The 13,975-nt window shown below is 48.7% G+C and overlaps 1 long non-coding RNA gene across 1 annotated transcript; it reads left to right on the top strand.

The window, feature by feature from the left end:
- The first annotated feature begins 4,549 nt into the window (after positions 1–4,549).
- Positions 4,550–13,542, top strand: LOC121823435 (uncharacterized). The gene is made up of 3 exons (XR_013045489.1): positions 4,550–4,672; positions 8,108–9,030; positions 12,990–13,542. It is a non-coding gene; the product is annotated as an uncharacterized LOC121823435 (long non-coding RNA).
- The last annotated feature ends 433 nt before the right edge of the window (positions 13,543–13,975 follow it).

Genomic DNA, 13,975 nt, shown 5'->3' with positions numbered 1-13,975 from the left:
TAAAATTATATATAATAGAACAGTTATCAAGCAAGAATTACAGTTACAATATCTATTCTATTTGTATTTGGCAAAATTAAAGAAAATATTCTATCTATTCTATATTTATGAGTCTAAAGTTTCATATCTATCTTATCTTTTATCATAACCAAGGAAAATTATAACTATAACTATCTAGTCTTCAACTACATCAAAGACCCTAGAAGGATATAATGTTACCTAAATAAACAGGAAGTACATTGTAAGCAACTTTCAAAAATTCTGAAAATGACAGACAGTTGGTTGCCTGGAGAGTCACCCAAAATTCCTCTGTAATGTTGGGGTATCCATTCTTCAGCCTACAGGCCTAGAGCCTCCCAGTCGCTTCTCTCTCTGTCCTGTAGAATATATGGCAGTCTCCTCTGTAAAGCAGGAACCTGAAGGACAATTTTGCCTTGCAAAGTTCAATGGCCACCTTCCTATGTGTCCTACATGTCCAGTTTATACAACATTTTGTCAAGCAGTCCAGGCAAGAACAGTTTCTTGCCCAAATGGCTATTTTTGCCAAGAAGAAGATAAACTCCATGTGGAGTGTCTTCAATGCCCATCTTTTTCTTTGAAGTAATGGTGGTGCCAGAAGCAGTCTCACTGTCCAGAAAGTCTAAGTTTCTAAAATATTTTATTATTTTGTTGTTGTTGTTGTTAAAGATGTGTTTATTTATTATGTATACAGTGTTCTGCCTACATGTATGCTTGGAGGTCCGAAGAGGGCACTAGATCTCATTATGGATGGTTGTGAACCACCATGTGGTTGCTGGGAATTGAACTCAGGACCTCTGGAAGAGCAGCCAGTGCTCTTAACTGCTGAGCCATCTCTCCAGCCCTTAAAACATTTTAAATGCCATATTCTGTCAGTCTTTGAAGTGTTTGAAGATTACCTACCTAATTGAAATATATCTATGTATATCTAGAAAACTTAACTAACATGACTACAAGTTTGATTATCATAGATGATTAACTATTAATCTGTATTTCTTAATGATACATCACAATTTTTTTTTTTTTTTGGTTTTTCGAGACAGAGTTTCTCTGTGTAGCTTTGCGCCTTTCCTGGAGCTCACTTGGTAGCCCAGGCTGGCCTCGAACTCACAGAGATCCGCCTGGCTCTGCCTCCTGAGTGCTGGGATTAAAGGCGTGCGCCACCAACGCCCGGCACACAATTTTAAATGAGTTGTATAAACATAATACCTTAAACAAGAGTAAAAATATACATACAGTATAACAAAATTAACTTTAAATTTGTATCAATAAACTAAAATCCATAGAAATGTAAAATACTTTACATAAGTTATTGCTCTTTAAAAGTAGATTCAATAATCTACCCTTTCATCCTATCATATCTATATCCTATCCCCCTTTTTTCTTTAGAAAGATATTGACTATGACCAATAGCAATTTGTAACCAACAACCTAAACAAAGACAAATATCCATAATCCAGATTTTGGGGAATGTGAGCATAGTTTTCTAGGCTACTTCCTACTGATTGTGGGTGCTGGTAGTCTTATGGGGATCCTGAGAAAATTCAAGATAATGGTAAAAATCCTGGGAAGATCTGCTATAACTTTTGTTGATAGGTACTGTCTGTTAAGGTTCAAGAGGTCTGGCTTGATCAAATCTGATCCATCTTAACCTGGAACAAATCCATAGCCTCTTGCTTCCTGTGGAAACAAAAACAGAGCCTCCTTTCCAAAGCAATATATCCTTAGATCCAAATTTTGAAGTCAAGACACATATATTGGTTTAACTTAGTAGCCTTTATAATCAAATGTCTCTCTCCAGTTAAAAATTCCAAAGACAATATAATCCAGAGTCTCTGTGTGGTTTCTATCTTTACGTGGCTTATTTTTTTATATTGCTTTTACTTTCTCTTTAAAGACTTTATTTTTTAAAACTTTCTATTTCTTTATATAACTGTCTATATTCCTTTTCCTCTCTCTTCCAAGCCTACGTACATTTTCACACACACACTGTAAACTGTTTAGGGTTTATCCCGTCTGAATCTCTCCTATTGTGAATCTATTGGTTTAAACTGCAGCATTACTAGGACTGAAATGGCAGCTTTGGCTGCTGGCTTTGCCCACTTCAGCTTTCCAACATGGCTGAACTACATTTGCCACCGGGTCTGGGGGAACCATCACTGACTCTGTGAGGCAGTGGGTCTATGCTTCCATCCAGCAGCATGTAGCACAAACACTTCTTCCTCTTCTCCTCCTCCTCCTCCTCCTCCTCCTCCTCCTCCTCCTCCTCCTCCTTCTTGTCTGTACTAGCAAAGGCTAAATCCACCATGCACCACACTGCACGGCTTGGAGACTCCTCTGTGTACTGTGGTGGGAATCCAAAACCATGCTGCTTAGCTCATGGCGGCTGGCAGCCTGCTCCATCTCACAGTCTCAGGCAAGCAGCAGCTCAGACTCATCTCCAGACAGCTGCCTGCAAGATGGCCATCTCTCTCACACACACACACACACACATACACACAGAGAGACATGCTCAGGGGCCCATCTCCCAGCTAATTCTAGATTTTGTCAAGCTGACAATTCACACTAACCATAACCCAATGGGAGCCTGGGCCCCTACGAAGGCTGTTGCACAGATCTTCATGGCAGTCTGTTGGTTGTGTGTGTACACCCGTGTGCTGTTTTTGTTTTTACTTGTGTGTGTGTGTGTGTGTGTGTGTGTGTGTGTGTGTGTGTGGTGTGTGTGTGACTTAATCTCTATATGTAAGCCAAACTGGCTTTGAACCAGAAACCCCACCTGACTCCTAAATACTGATATCACAGGCACCCACCACCGTGACCAGCCAGGAAAGATGAGTGTGAAGGAGCTGTGAAATAGTCACACCAAGAAACACTTCGCAGCTCACACAGTGACGAGTTCCTGCTGCTTCCCAGTTCCCTTTCCTCGGTGACATCAATATTCAGTTTGTGCTTTTCACAAAGAACCTGTATTCAGGTTTTTAATTTTGTTTATTTAGAGACAGGGTCTCTCTCTCTGTGGTCCAGGCCGGCCTCACTCTACGGCAGTCCTCCTGTGTGTACCCCTGGGTCTTCATCTTCAAGTCCAGCTGGAAAGCACTGTCCACAACTGAGGACAAAGTCTGCGTGTTCAGCCTCGGCTGTTCGGTGAATTGCGCTTTCTGCCCCCAGTTAATTCATTTCTTTCCTAAGCATTGGTAATCTGATCTGTGCTTATTCTAGAATTTTCTAATACATATTTCTTTTAGCAGAGTTGGAAGTTAATCAGTATCTTCACACCCCTCCAAACACACTAACTATCTATACACGGTCCCTGTTTTCAAAGAGAGTATGGATCTTGCTGATGGACATGCCTAGAGAATGCACTGTCTGATGGCCATGCCCCTCACCCTGGAGTCCTCTAGTCCCTTGCTCTTGTGGCCCTGGCTGTCCGTGGACCATGGCCCCTCCCCTCCTGAGCAGGGCAGACTCAGACTGAAGAGCCCACATTCAGGCTTCTTGTAGCCAGCAGGGGTCCTTGGCTTTCCATCTGGCTTTTTTTCTAAGTGGATATTATTTCACTTGAAGGAGAATCAGTAGGAATCAGAGGCAGCTCCTGTGCAATCGAGTGCTGAAAGACATTTTTAAAACCCAGCAAAAAAAAAAAAAAAAAAAGGTACCCTGCCCTGAGCATCCTGGTGCCAGAGACCCGCCGTTCTGATTCCCCCACCATCAGCACCCCAAGAGGAGGGCTGTGACACTCCACAACCACTTCTGTCCCTGCTCATGGAACTGGACAGCGTGTTTCAGTAGCAAAAGGGGCATGAAGCCAATTAAAGCCCGTTACTAGTTTCCATGTGCGTGTCGTGGAGACTGAAATTGCGGAAACTAGGTAGGTGAGGTGCAGTGTGCCCCACAAAGATCAGCCTCTCTACACAAAGGTGAAAAACCACACCAGTGAATGAAAGCGGGTGCCTGACTGCTGTCCCGGCGCCGAGTTTAACTTAAGGGGGGGGCGGGAATATTTCTCCCCTCCTCATTTTCGGCTTTTTGCTTGTATTCCAGGTCTCCACCTCGCTACTCATAGCCCCGCCCTCCTCAGGGTTTCTCCTTCCTTCCTACCGCCCCTCCCAACCTGTGCCATCTCATACAAGGTAGACAAGGCAGATGAAGGAAAAATCCTTCCACTCCTCTCTCCCTCCCCTGCCCTTCCCTCCCTCCCTCCCTCTCCCCTCCCTCTCCTCCTTCCATCCCTCCCCCTCCCTCCCCCCTTCCCCTCCCTCCCTTCCTCCCTGTCTCCCTCCCTCCTGCCCCTCTTTCCTCTCTTCCTGTTAGTCACCTTTCTTTCTCTCCTTCCTTCCCTTCCTCCCCCCTCCCACCCCTGCCCTCCCTGGACCTGGAGTTCCCTGGTTGCCCCTCCCCCATCATTCTTAGGTAACTGGTGCTCCCCCCCCCCTCCCCTGCTTTGCTTCCCCTTCAGAAAAAGGAGGAGTGGGGTTGATACACACATTCATCACAGTCCTCATTATTTTGGCAAGGGAAACAGATGGGAATCAAGTCGTCTTTTTCCTGTCAGGGAGGTGATGAAGGAAATGTCAATAAACTGAACAGTTTGCTCTGAGACTGCCTGGCTCGCGATCCTGGAGCACAGCAAAATACAACGACGTACCCTGAGGAGGTAAGTTCCAACACTCTCACTGCCGACTCCAGGCTGCAAGTTCTCCGAGAGAGGAAGCCCTCACCTGGTCAGCCCTAGCTGGTGGTGGAGACCACAGCTGGTTGTTCAGAGGCCCTAACCCCTCCCCCCCTCCAATGTCACTCGGGGGCCACTGGGCTATCAGGCCTGTTCGGGTCCAATGGCTGCAGGCACCAGCAGTGGTTTGTACATGTATGTGAAAATAGAGAGATGCAGAGAGGAGAAGAGGGAGGAGAGAGAGAGAGAGAGAGAGAGAGAGAGAGAGAGAGAGAGAGAGAGAGAGAGAGAGGAGGTTTTAGAAAGTGCATTCAAGCATTTCCTGAGAAAGAAATCCAAGCATGCAGTGACCTACTTGAGCCCAGGGCATTAGGAAACCCTTATTGTCTTCCTTGGAGAGACCGGCAGGAGTCCCTGCAGGGTCCAACTGAGGGGGCTATAAACATGAACTGGCCACAGCTCCGGATCGGGAGAGTCTGGAGTCAGGCTGACAGAGCAGCTCAGCTTTCAGTGGTAGGCAGGACAAGGGAGGAGGAATCTCCTGTTTCAACACCGTGACACAGCATCCCGGCTGGGGAGGCCGAGGTACAGGCACCAGCAATGCAGTGGGGTGGCATCCGGAGGGCCCAGTCTCCGCTTCCCGTCCCTGTGCCCTCAGATGGCGGATGGACGAGGGTATGTCCACCAACCTCTGAGGAGACAGCAGAGAAGCTTCAGGACTCAGTCACCTCCCCTACAGGCTCTGCCTTTTAGTACTCTCACACCTGCCCTTAGATTTGGGGACACACACTGAGACCATGGCATTAGAGAGAGCCAGCTGCTTCTGGTATTTCCAAAGGCAAGGGTGTCCCTCTAACTGGGAGGCTCCTGGTTGGCTAGGAGTGAGGGCCATGGACACCCTGGCAGAGACCTGGCTGCTCCTTAGCCGCCTTTGGAGATGATAGGGTATATCCATGTCCACGTCTCTGTTTCAGGGGATATTTCCTTAGTAACACCGTGGTTCAAGGAGCCGTGTGTTCTCAGTTTAAATGTCTTCCTGTGGTTGCAGGGGAGACCACTTCCCCGATTCGTAGTAGGTTCCTGATGGCTTTTGTCTGACCCTCTTCACGGGAGGCACTCTTGGGGGGAGGGGCAAGCTGTGGATACCGGAGCCCTCTTTTCAGTGACTGAGAAGTTAAGGCCCTTCATTTCCCTAATCCTCAGTTTCCCCACCCACCTGTAGAGAGGTACTAGAACCAAATACCCTTTTACCTATAAAATCAAGAGTCCCTCTTGACTTCGGGCTAGGAAATCAGTTGTCACCACAAGCAAAAGACAGGTGTTTAAAAGGCGAAGAGAAATCTCCCGGAAGGGCAGAGGGAGGGTAGACTGGCATTCACTGGGCACCAGCTCATGGGAAGGTTGGGCAGGGGAGTCCTCCAGTCACTGAGGACCCTCAACCTTCCTATCTTAGCCCGGCCTGTCCCATCCCAAACTGTGAGCAGCCCTTCATCTCTATGGATGTGTGGCCTTCGAGGCTCTGGGGGGCAGTTAGTTCTTCAGCTTTGATGCCTTCTCCGTGGGCATGCGGCTCAATGCTCCCAGGCTCCAGCAGTCTGGTGCTCGGCTGCCCTGAGCACTCAGGGCAGAGAGGGAAGTGGAGGTGGGATTTCAACTCCCAGACTCATGTGGGAGATACCCACAGCAGGGGTTTCTTTGATCCTCCATTCTCTGGCTCCCAAATCTGTGCCCTGGGCACTCACCCCTGAAAATAACCTCCCTAAGCAACCCCTAGGACTTCCTGATCACAAAAGGAGAGGCAGCCCAGGGAAGGTGCATCGTCCCACGCCCTCCACTTCAGGACAATGGAACCGCTGGAAGGGTTGCCTAGCCAGAGCCGGCAGAGCTGGGCCTGGGGACTGTGTGTGGCAGCTAGGGCACTGGTCTGGAATTCTTCCCTCCCCTGCTTTAGTCCTTTGCTGTGAACCCCTTCTGACCAAGAACCTCCAACACGTGTGTGCATCCTCACAGGAAAACCCACGGTCACTCAGGCCCAAACGCCGGGGCTTCCGGAAGAGACTGCAACTGAATTGATCTGGATGAGCTATGGAGTCTACTGGGATGGGAGAGTTTGCAGAGCGCCCCCCCCCCCCCCCGGGAAAGGGCCCAGGAAGGATCCTGGGTCTGAGAGGACACTGCCCATGGGGAACAGGCCCAGCCTTTGGGGCTCCATAGCCTGCGCTTGCTGCCAAAGCGATGAAGCGCCAGTGAGGACCTCTGTACCCACAGAGCCCAGGCAAACTGAAGAATTAGCCACTGGCCAGGCTGAAAGAAACATTTGCAAAAGGGAACAGAGGTCCTGGGGGTGGAGCCGGGATGGACAAGGGATGATGGACAGCAGTCCCGACAGTACAACCTGCTTTAGGAAAAAAAGTCTCATCATTTAAAGGAGATTTCAATACACCAGACTCCAGGGGTAGGTCTCTACGTGCCTGTGTGTGCATGTGTGTGTTCCTCTAGAGACCAGAGAACAGTGTTGAATGTCTTTCCTCACGAGGTCTCAACCTTCTTTCTTCCACGAGGCTGGAACTCACCAAGCCCTTCTTTTCCCATCCAGCCCCAGGGATTCTGTCTCTGCCTCCCCGGGGCTGGGCTTACGAGTGTTCACCCTGTCTGGGTTTTTACTAATGTGGGTCTTGGGAATCAAGCTCAGGTCCTCATGGCCTCACCTTTCCTGACTGAGGCATCTCCCCAGCCCCTGGGCTGTTTTCTTTGGCTTGCTCATACCAGCTCAGAGCACCCAGAAGGTAGATCTTCCAATAGCACCCCACACTCACTGTAAAGCCAAGTGTGTATCTATGCCTTTCACACTGCCCTGGGCAGAATTGCCCATTCCAGCACACATAAGCACATGCACATGCGTGCACACATGAAGGTAAACAGATATGTTTACCCACAAGGCACCACATGTATACAAAGCTACACATGCACAACTACACCCTCACAAGGGCCTCATGTGTATTTGCACACACACGTGTACACAAAGCCTCATATGTATATACACAACACCCACATACTTATATATAAACACTCCCAGGCACAAGTTCACACATCCACAACTCACACACAAGCACACACAGATGCAGAGGCATGCACACAGACAGAGCACGTGTAGGCACATGCAGAGAACACATGCACACAGAAGCTACGTGTAAGTCGTGGGCACCCTGTGATTTTTGAATATCACTTCACAGGGAGAAAAACCTGCTTCCCAATCTCCTTTTCAATACTGCCTAAGTGTAGTTAGAAATCCTTCTTTACAGAAGGTGATGGTCATACTGATTAAAAGGAAATTAGACTGAATTATTTGGGGAGACACATTGTCCATCATCAGTTAAAACACTTTAAATTAATTCATTTTACATCATTTACTGGTTTCAGAAAAAGACAGATTGGGAGCCACTGGGGAAACCCGTGCTACACATGAAGACTCCTTAACCCAGCCGTCTTGCTTCTTTCTCTGGTTCCGGGCTCTCTCCCACCAGCACTGCCGACAAACACGCATGTCTCACGCATGCACTCATGGAGACTGGTCCACTGTCACCAGACAGATCTTTTCCCACACTGGATGGTAAAGCCGCGGGGTTCGCCGCGACCACGGGGCTGATGAAGGCTTGCAGGTGAGCTGCTGAACCCCGGCTCGCCCTCTGAGGAGCTAGAGACACTGTTTTGCATTCATTCCCCCGGGTTTCCTCCCTCCTTCCTCTCCTCTCACCACACAATATGAAAATATCCCTAGACCAAGAATTGCCTGTTTATTATGCTGTCTCAGATACATATCCCATTATATGGGGATGGATGAAAAGAGAACCTGTACGGGTCTATTTTTAGCAGATGGCTTGAACGCTATAAATTTTAGGGTGCTTCGCGTCCCTCCCCCTCCTCCGCCCCTTCAAGCCTGTCAGCTGTAAAATGGGTCTCTCTTTAACCCCTAATGGATCCAGAAGATGAAAGGTGAACTCTTGAATTAGCGGTGCTGACAGCCCAGCCAAGCCCGGCAGCAGGGGGTCTCTTTTGTCCCGGCCACTCTGACCTCCCTCGCCCTGTCTGTCGGTGGGAACCGGACCAGAAGAATGCGGGGCGGAGTTAGAAAGCACCAGTGGCCGCCCCGCGCTGGGCCACCCGCCGGCCCAGCCCGCGGGAGAGTTGACATTCTTCAGCGGCGGATATTCTGACATCATCGAACACCTCCACCCTGCTCCAGCCCCTCCAGGCCCGAACGCTTTGCAAATGAGGACAATGGGGCTGGTGGCAGAGCCACCCCTAGCAGGGAATGCGGGTGCTTGCCTGTGTTTATCGGAGAAGTAAGTGTTTTGGTGTTACGGCTTGCCTTTGGCCGGAAAGGAAAATTCTCTTCACTGAGCCGGCTGCGCTCAGGCCTGCTTGGCATTAAGGAGGAGGTGGATTGAAAGGGCGTGTATCTCACAATCGGATGTGCATACTGTCCAGCTGGGGCCTTCATTTGTTCCACAGACTCTTTTGACTTGTAATAAAATACTCTTCTATGAGCATATGAAACTCCGTTCATGAAAGACCCACCCAGCTTTAGAGGGCGCTGTCACAGCTAAGCAGGGCAGCCCTTCCTGCCGGGGCTGGCTCTGCAAGGTGTGAGCAGGCAGAGTCCCTGGGCTGGCCCTGCCTTAGCCCTTAGGAAGTTCAGGGCAGCCAGGCAGCCTCGGGTCTGAAAGTGGAGGAACAGGGGCAGCACCTGTTCCGCACAGACTTCGGGAAGGACGGGCGGCCACAAGGCACACGTTTGCTTGTCGAAGCTTCCTCTTCCATATATTTGGACTTCAACTAGCAACTCGTGTGTTTGTATTCATGTATTTGGGAAGAGTAGTTTGTTTTTTGATTTTTTTTTCTTAAAGCAATTTGTCTGGGCAGAGCCATGAAAACCCCTGAATTAATTAGTGCAGCTTTTTGCGTGTTCGACAGCAACATGTCCTTCTTCCCCTGAAAACACAAAAACTATACTGTGCTCTGTTTTAAAAGACGAGAAGCCAGCCAGCCCCGGCCCAGGGCTCCTGAGCAGGGTAATCAGGCCTGGAGCCCGGTCCCGGAGAGAATGAGTGATTAGTATTCAACTCTCCCCTGGAACGGTAAGGCCCCAGCCCCTCGCCGAGACGCTGCACTTCAAGGGCCGGCCTGCTCTGCGAGGAACGTTCTTTGTGTTGCTAATAAACAGCATAATGCCAGCCTGCTTTCGGGTACAATTTGGACAGAAATTGAGTTACAAAAAAAAGCAAGGTGGTTTCTTCCAGATGTGTGCGGGGGAGCATCTAGGTCAGACGGATCTCCAATCCACACTTTTATTTTGTATACGAGAAGAAAGGAAGACTCTAACTTATTTTAACTAAAAATATCATTCTGATTTATACTGCGCTCTCTTCCAAACATCCTTCTTCGACAGCGATAATATTTAAGGTTCTGTGCAGTCACTTTTAACTTGTCACAAATGGAGAAAGGCAATTATCTACCGTATTTTCTGGAAAATGATCTTTTAAAACTTCAGTGTTGGCGGGGGGGGGGACTTAAAATGTAAAACACGGGTGTGTTCTTCTGAAACAGAACTCAGTATTGTAAGTTTCCACACGCAGGTTCTTTACACTTCTCCTCTTCAAAAAAAAAAAAAAAAAATCAGTTAATTTACATTTGTTCCCTAATGCCAGAGGCAACTTCTCAGACTGACCTCTAAGAAGATCGAGCCACAAACTCTTTCCAGCCCAGTTTAAGCTGGAGCTGCCAAAGCTTCTCTCCGGTTTTGTGCTGGATGTTTTTGTAAAGAGGACCTGTCAGAATTTCACCGCTCTGGGGTGTTCACTTGGTAGGAGAAAACATGTTTTAAAAGGCAGAGAAAGAAAACTGGGAAAATAAAGGTAAGCAGAAGGATCCACCATGCCTGATGAGTCTTTTATTAATCACACATGTTTCTCTCCTTTTCAAATATGTTTCTCTCCTTTTCAAATGCAAATGCAGGCATTGGCTGATTTATTCCTCACACACCTTCCTGCTTCCGAGAGAAAAGCAGCTAGCTTCTCACTGCTTCCCGTGACTAAGCCTTGAGATTTCACTGGAGTTGTTGAAAGCCAGTTAGTTTTAAGTCCTGCCGAGAGAGAGAGAGAGAGAGAGAGAGAGAGAGAGAGAGAGAGAGAGAGAGAGAGAGAGAGAGAGAGAGAGAGAGAGACCCAGATCCCACCAGTACCCATTGCTTCTCAGGGGCTTCTAGCACCACCCCGAGAGACTCTCCCGAGTTCATTATTCAGATGGATAACATAATTTAGGGGTAGCATCAGCTTTTGAAAATTTGTTTTATTTTATGTTTATCTGTGTGGGCAGGGCCTTTAAACACTGCAGTGTTTTCCCAGTTGCCCCAGAAAGTAGTCGAGGATGAAAACCTCGTGGGTCACAGAAGGGAATGGCCCTGACTGAAGGGGCCAGGCGAGAGAGGAGATGATTCAGCCCCAATCAACAGGAGCGAGCCTTGACCAGGACTGCTTAATCATGCCCCTTCTTCCCCCCACCACCGCACCCCCCCCCTCCACCCCCGCTGTAGTAGGACTGGGGGTCGCTGGACTATATGGTCCCTTCAAATAATTTTCTCCATCACTTGTCTCTTGAGTTGGTGAGGTGGGACAGGAGACGCAGACCAGCCTGTGGGGGCTCCTGGGAAGTCGGAGACTAGGGAACTAGGTAGAGGAGAAAATTCATGAAAGGCAGCCTCAGGGTACAGCCTTCTCCACCTGGGCTTCAAATGGCAATGGAGCACCCTCGGGTAGGTTTCCAGGGAAGCCTGGGAGCCTTTCCCCATCTGGGCTTCACATAGGAAGCCGGCAGTCTGAGGCACTCGGGGATTCTGTACCACCCTCCATTTTTCCAGTCCGCAAGAAAAGCATGGCCAGCTGGGCGGCGGTGGCGCACGCCTTTAATCCCAACACTGGGGAGGCAGAGCCAGGCGGATCTCTGTTGAGTTCGAGGCCAGCCTGGTCTACAGAGTGAGTTCCAGGAAAGGTGCAAAGCTACACAGAGAAACCCTGTCTTGAAAAAAAAAGAAAAAGAAAAAAGAAAAAGGAAAAAGGAAAAAGAAAAGCATGGCCACGCTCACGGGCATCTGTCTTTTAATAAACTGCCTCTTTTCCTGTAACTCCCCATGTGTCCCTGTACAATTCATCATGTGGGGTCCACAGGAACCTGGGGACTCCAGTCTCTGCTGTTAATATTCTGATCCACCCCTTGAAATCCCACCCCTTGGTGCCACCCTGCATCCTGACATAAAAGCCTCTTTTTAAGGAAAAACTCCGTCTCTCTCTCTCTCTCTCTCTCTCTCTCTCTCTCTCTCTCTCTCTCTCTCTCTCTCTCTCCCTCTCTCTCCTGCCTTTTCCTCCATGAGGTGTGCACCCCTTGACCTCTCTCTCTTTCTCTTCCTCTCTCTCTTTCTCTCTGTCTGTCTGTCTGTCTCTGTCTCTCTCTCTCTCTTCCTCTCTCCTGCCTTTTCCTCCATGAGGTATGTACCCCTTGACCTTTCTCTCTCTCTCTTCCTCTCTCTCTTTCTCTCTGTCTCTCTCTTTCTTATCTTTCTCTTCACCTCTCTATTATAATAAACTCTCCACATGGAGGCAGCATCTGGGTTGTGAATTACTGGCTGCTGCCGCCATCATGCCCACATGGTGTTCATCTGGCCAGCCCACCACTGCATCTGCCCAGGATGCAAGCAAGTTTTCCCTCACTTATGGGCTATCCTGGCCTGGCCAGCTGGGAGTTCCCCACACGTGCATAATTCATAACATCGATGTCCAGCATCACCAGGCAATCCCACTGCTTTCTCCTGCCTGCCGGCAGTCTGAGGCACTCTGAGATTCTGTACCACCCTCCATTTTTCCAGTTGGAGGACCACGGGGGACTCTTCACCCTACCAGATGGGTAAGATTTCTCCCTTCCCTTCTGGTCATTTTCCCACAACTGAGGATTCATCTCATTTCGCTCACTGGTACCACATGTCTTTATGCTCTCCAATTACAGACAGGTTTGCCTCATTCACAAACTTCATGGTACAGGATAGACTGGTTTCAGATATAACTTCAGAGGTTCAAAGTTTTAATATTAATAATTGCAACTTTGATAAACTGATAGAACATTGACCACAAAGAGTTCTCCAGGGAAAAGTTTTGCTACTGCATCAAGAAATCTGGTCTGATGAAAACTAACAATCTCCAGGGCCCATTTCTGACACCCCCCCCCCCCCCCCCCCCCGCTTATTTTTTTGCAGATTCATTGTTCCCTCCTGACCTGCAGAGAAACAGCAGATGCCATGGCTTCTGTACTCCTGATTTGGTGTGCCATTTCCCCCCAGGCTCCTGGAACACCACTGCTGCAACCTGCCTCCTCAGCTCCCTCAAGGAACGTTCCTGAGATCTTCTGCCCTGTGTGGCTACCAGTTCCCCCGCCCCACTTCGCCCCTTGTCGGCTTGAAGTAGCCTCCAGAATTCAGGGCCCTTGTTCCCCCACTTGCTCCCATAACTCACCTCTTTTTATCATAATCAAAATGGAGGAATGTTAATATTCTGATCCCCCCCTGGAAATCCCACGTCCTGGCTCTGCCCTGAATCCTGACATAAAAACCTCTTTTTAAGGAAAAACTCCTCCCCTTTCTGTCTGTCTGTCTGTCTGTCTGTCTCTCTCTCTCTCTCTCTCTCTCTCTTCTGCCTTTTCCTTCATGAGGTGTTCACCCCTTGACCTCTCTGTCTCTGCTTCCCTCTCTTTCTCTCCTCTCCCTCTCTTTCCTATCTTTCTCTTCATCTCTCTATTATAATAAACTCTCCACGTGGATGCAGTATCTGGGTTGTTAATTACCGCCACTATGCCCACATGGCGCACATCTGCCCAGCATGCCAGCAAGTTTTCCCTCATGCATGGGATACCCTGGCCTGGCCAGCTGAGGGTTCCCCACATGTTCATAACTCATAACATCTGCTCCTCTGGATTCAAACCTATGCCTGTTAACGTTGGGCCTGGGGCTTTTGACAGAATGATGGTACATGGACAGAAAAATATTTTAACACACTCTGAGGAATGGCATGGTTCAGTTAGTTTTGTTAAGCAGGTCATACTTAGAATTGTTTACACTCATGGAGGAGTGTGCCCGTGTGTACACACCTGTGACCTAGGATCTGAGATGTCTCTGGGAAAGGAAGCCTGCACAACCCTGCTGAACTTCCTTCCATCTTCAGTCTCCACCGTTTCCCCAAGGGCATC

The sequence above is a fragment of the Peromyscus maniculatus genome, chromosome 17 (genome assembly GCF_049852395.1).
Source record: "Peromyscus maniculatus bairdii isolate BWxNUB_F1_BW_parent chromosome 17, HU_Pman_BW_mat_3.1, whole genome shotgun sequence".
Classification (NCBI taxonomy): Eukaryota; Metazoa; Chordata; class Mammalia; order Rodentia; family Cricetidae; genus Peromyscus; species Peromyscus maniculatus.
Note: the sequence above shows the minus strand (reverse complement) of the source record. Positions and strands in the feature narration are given on the sequence as shown.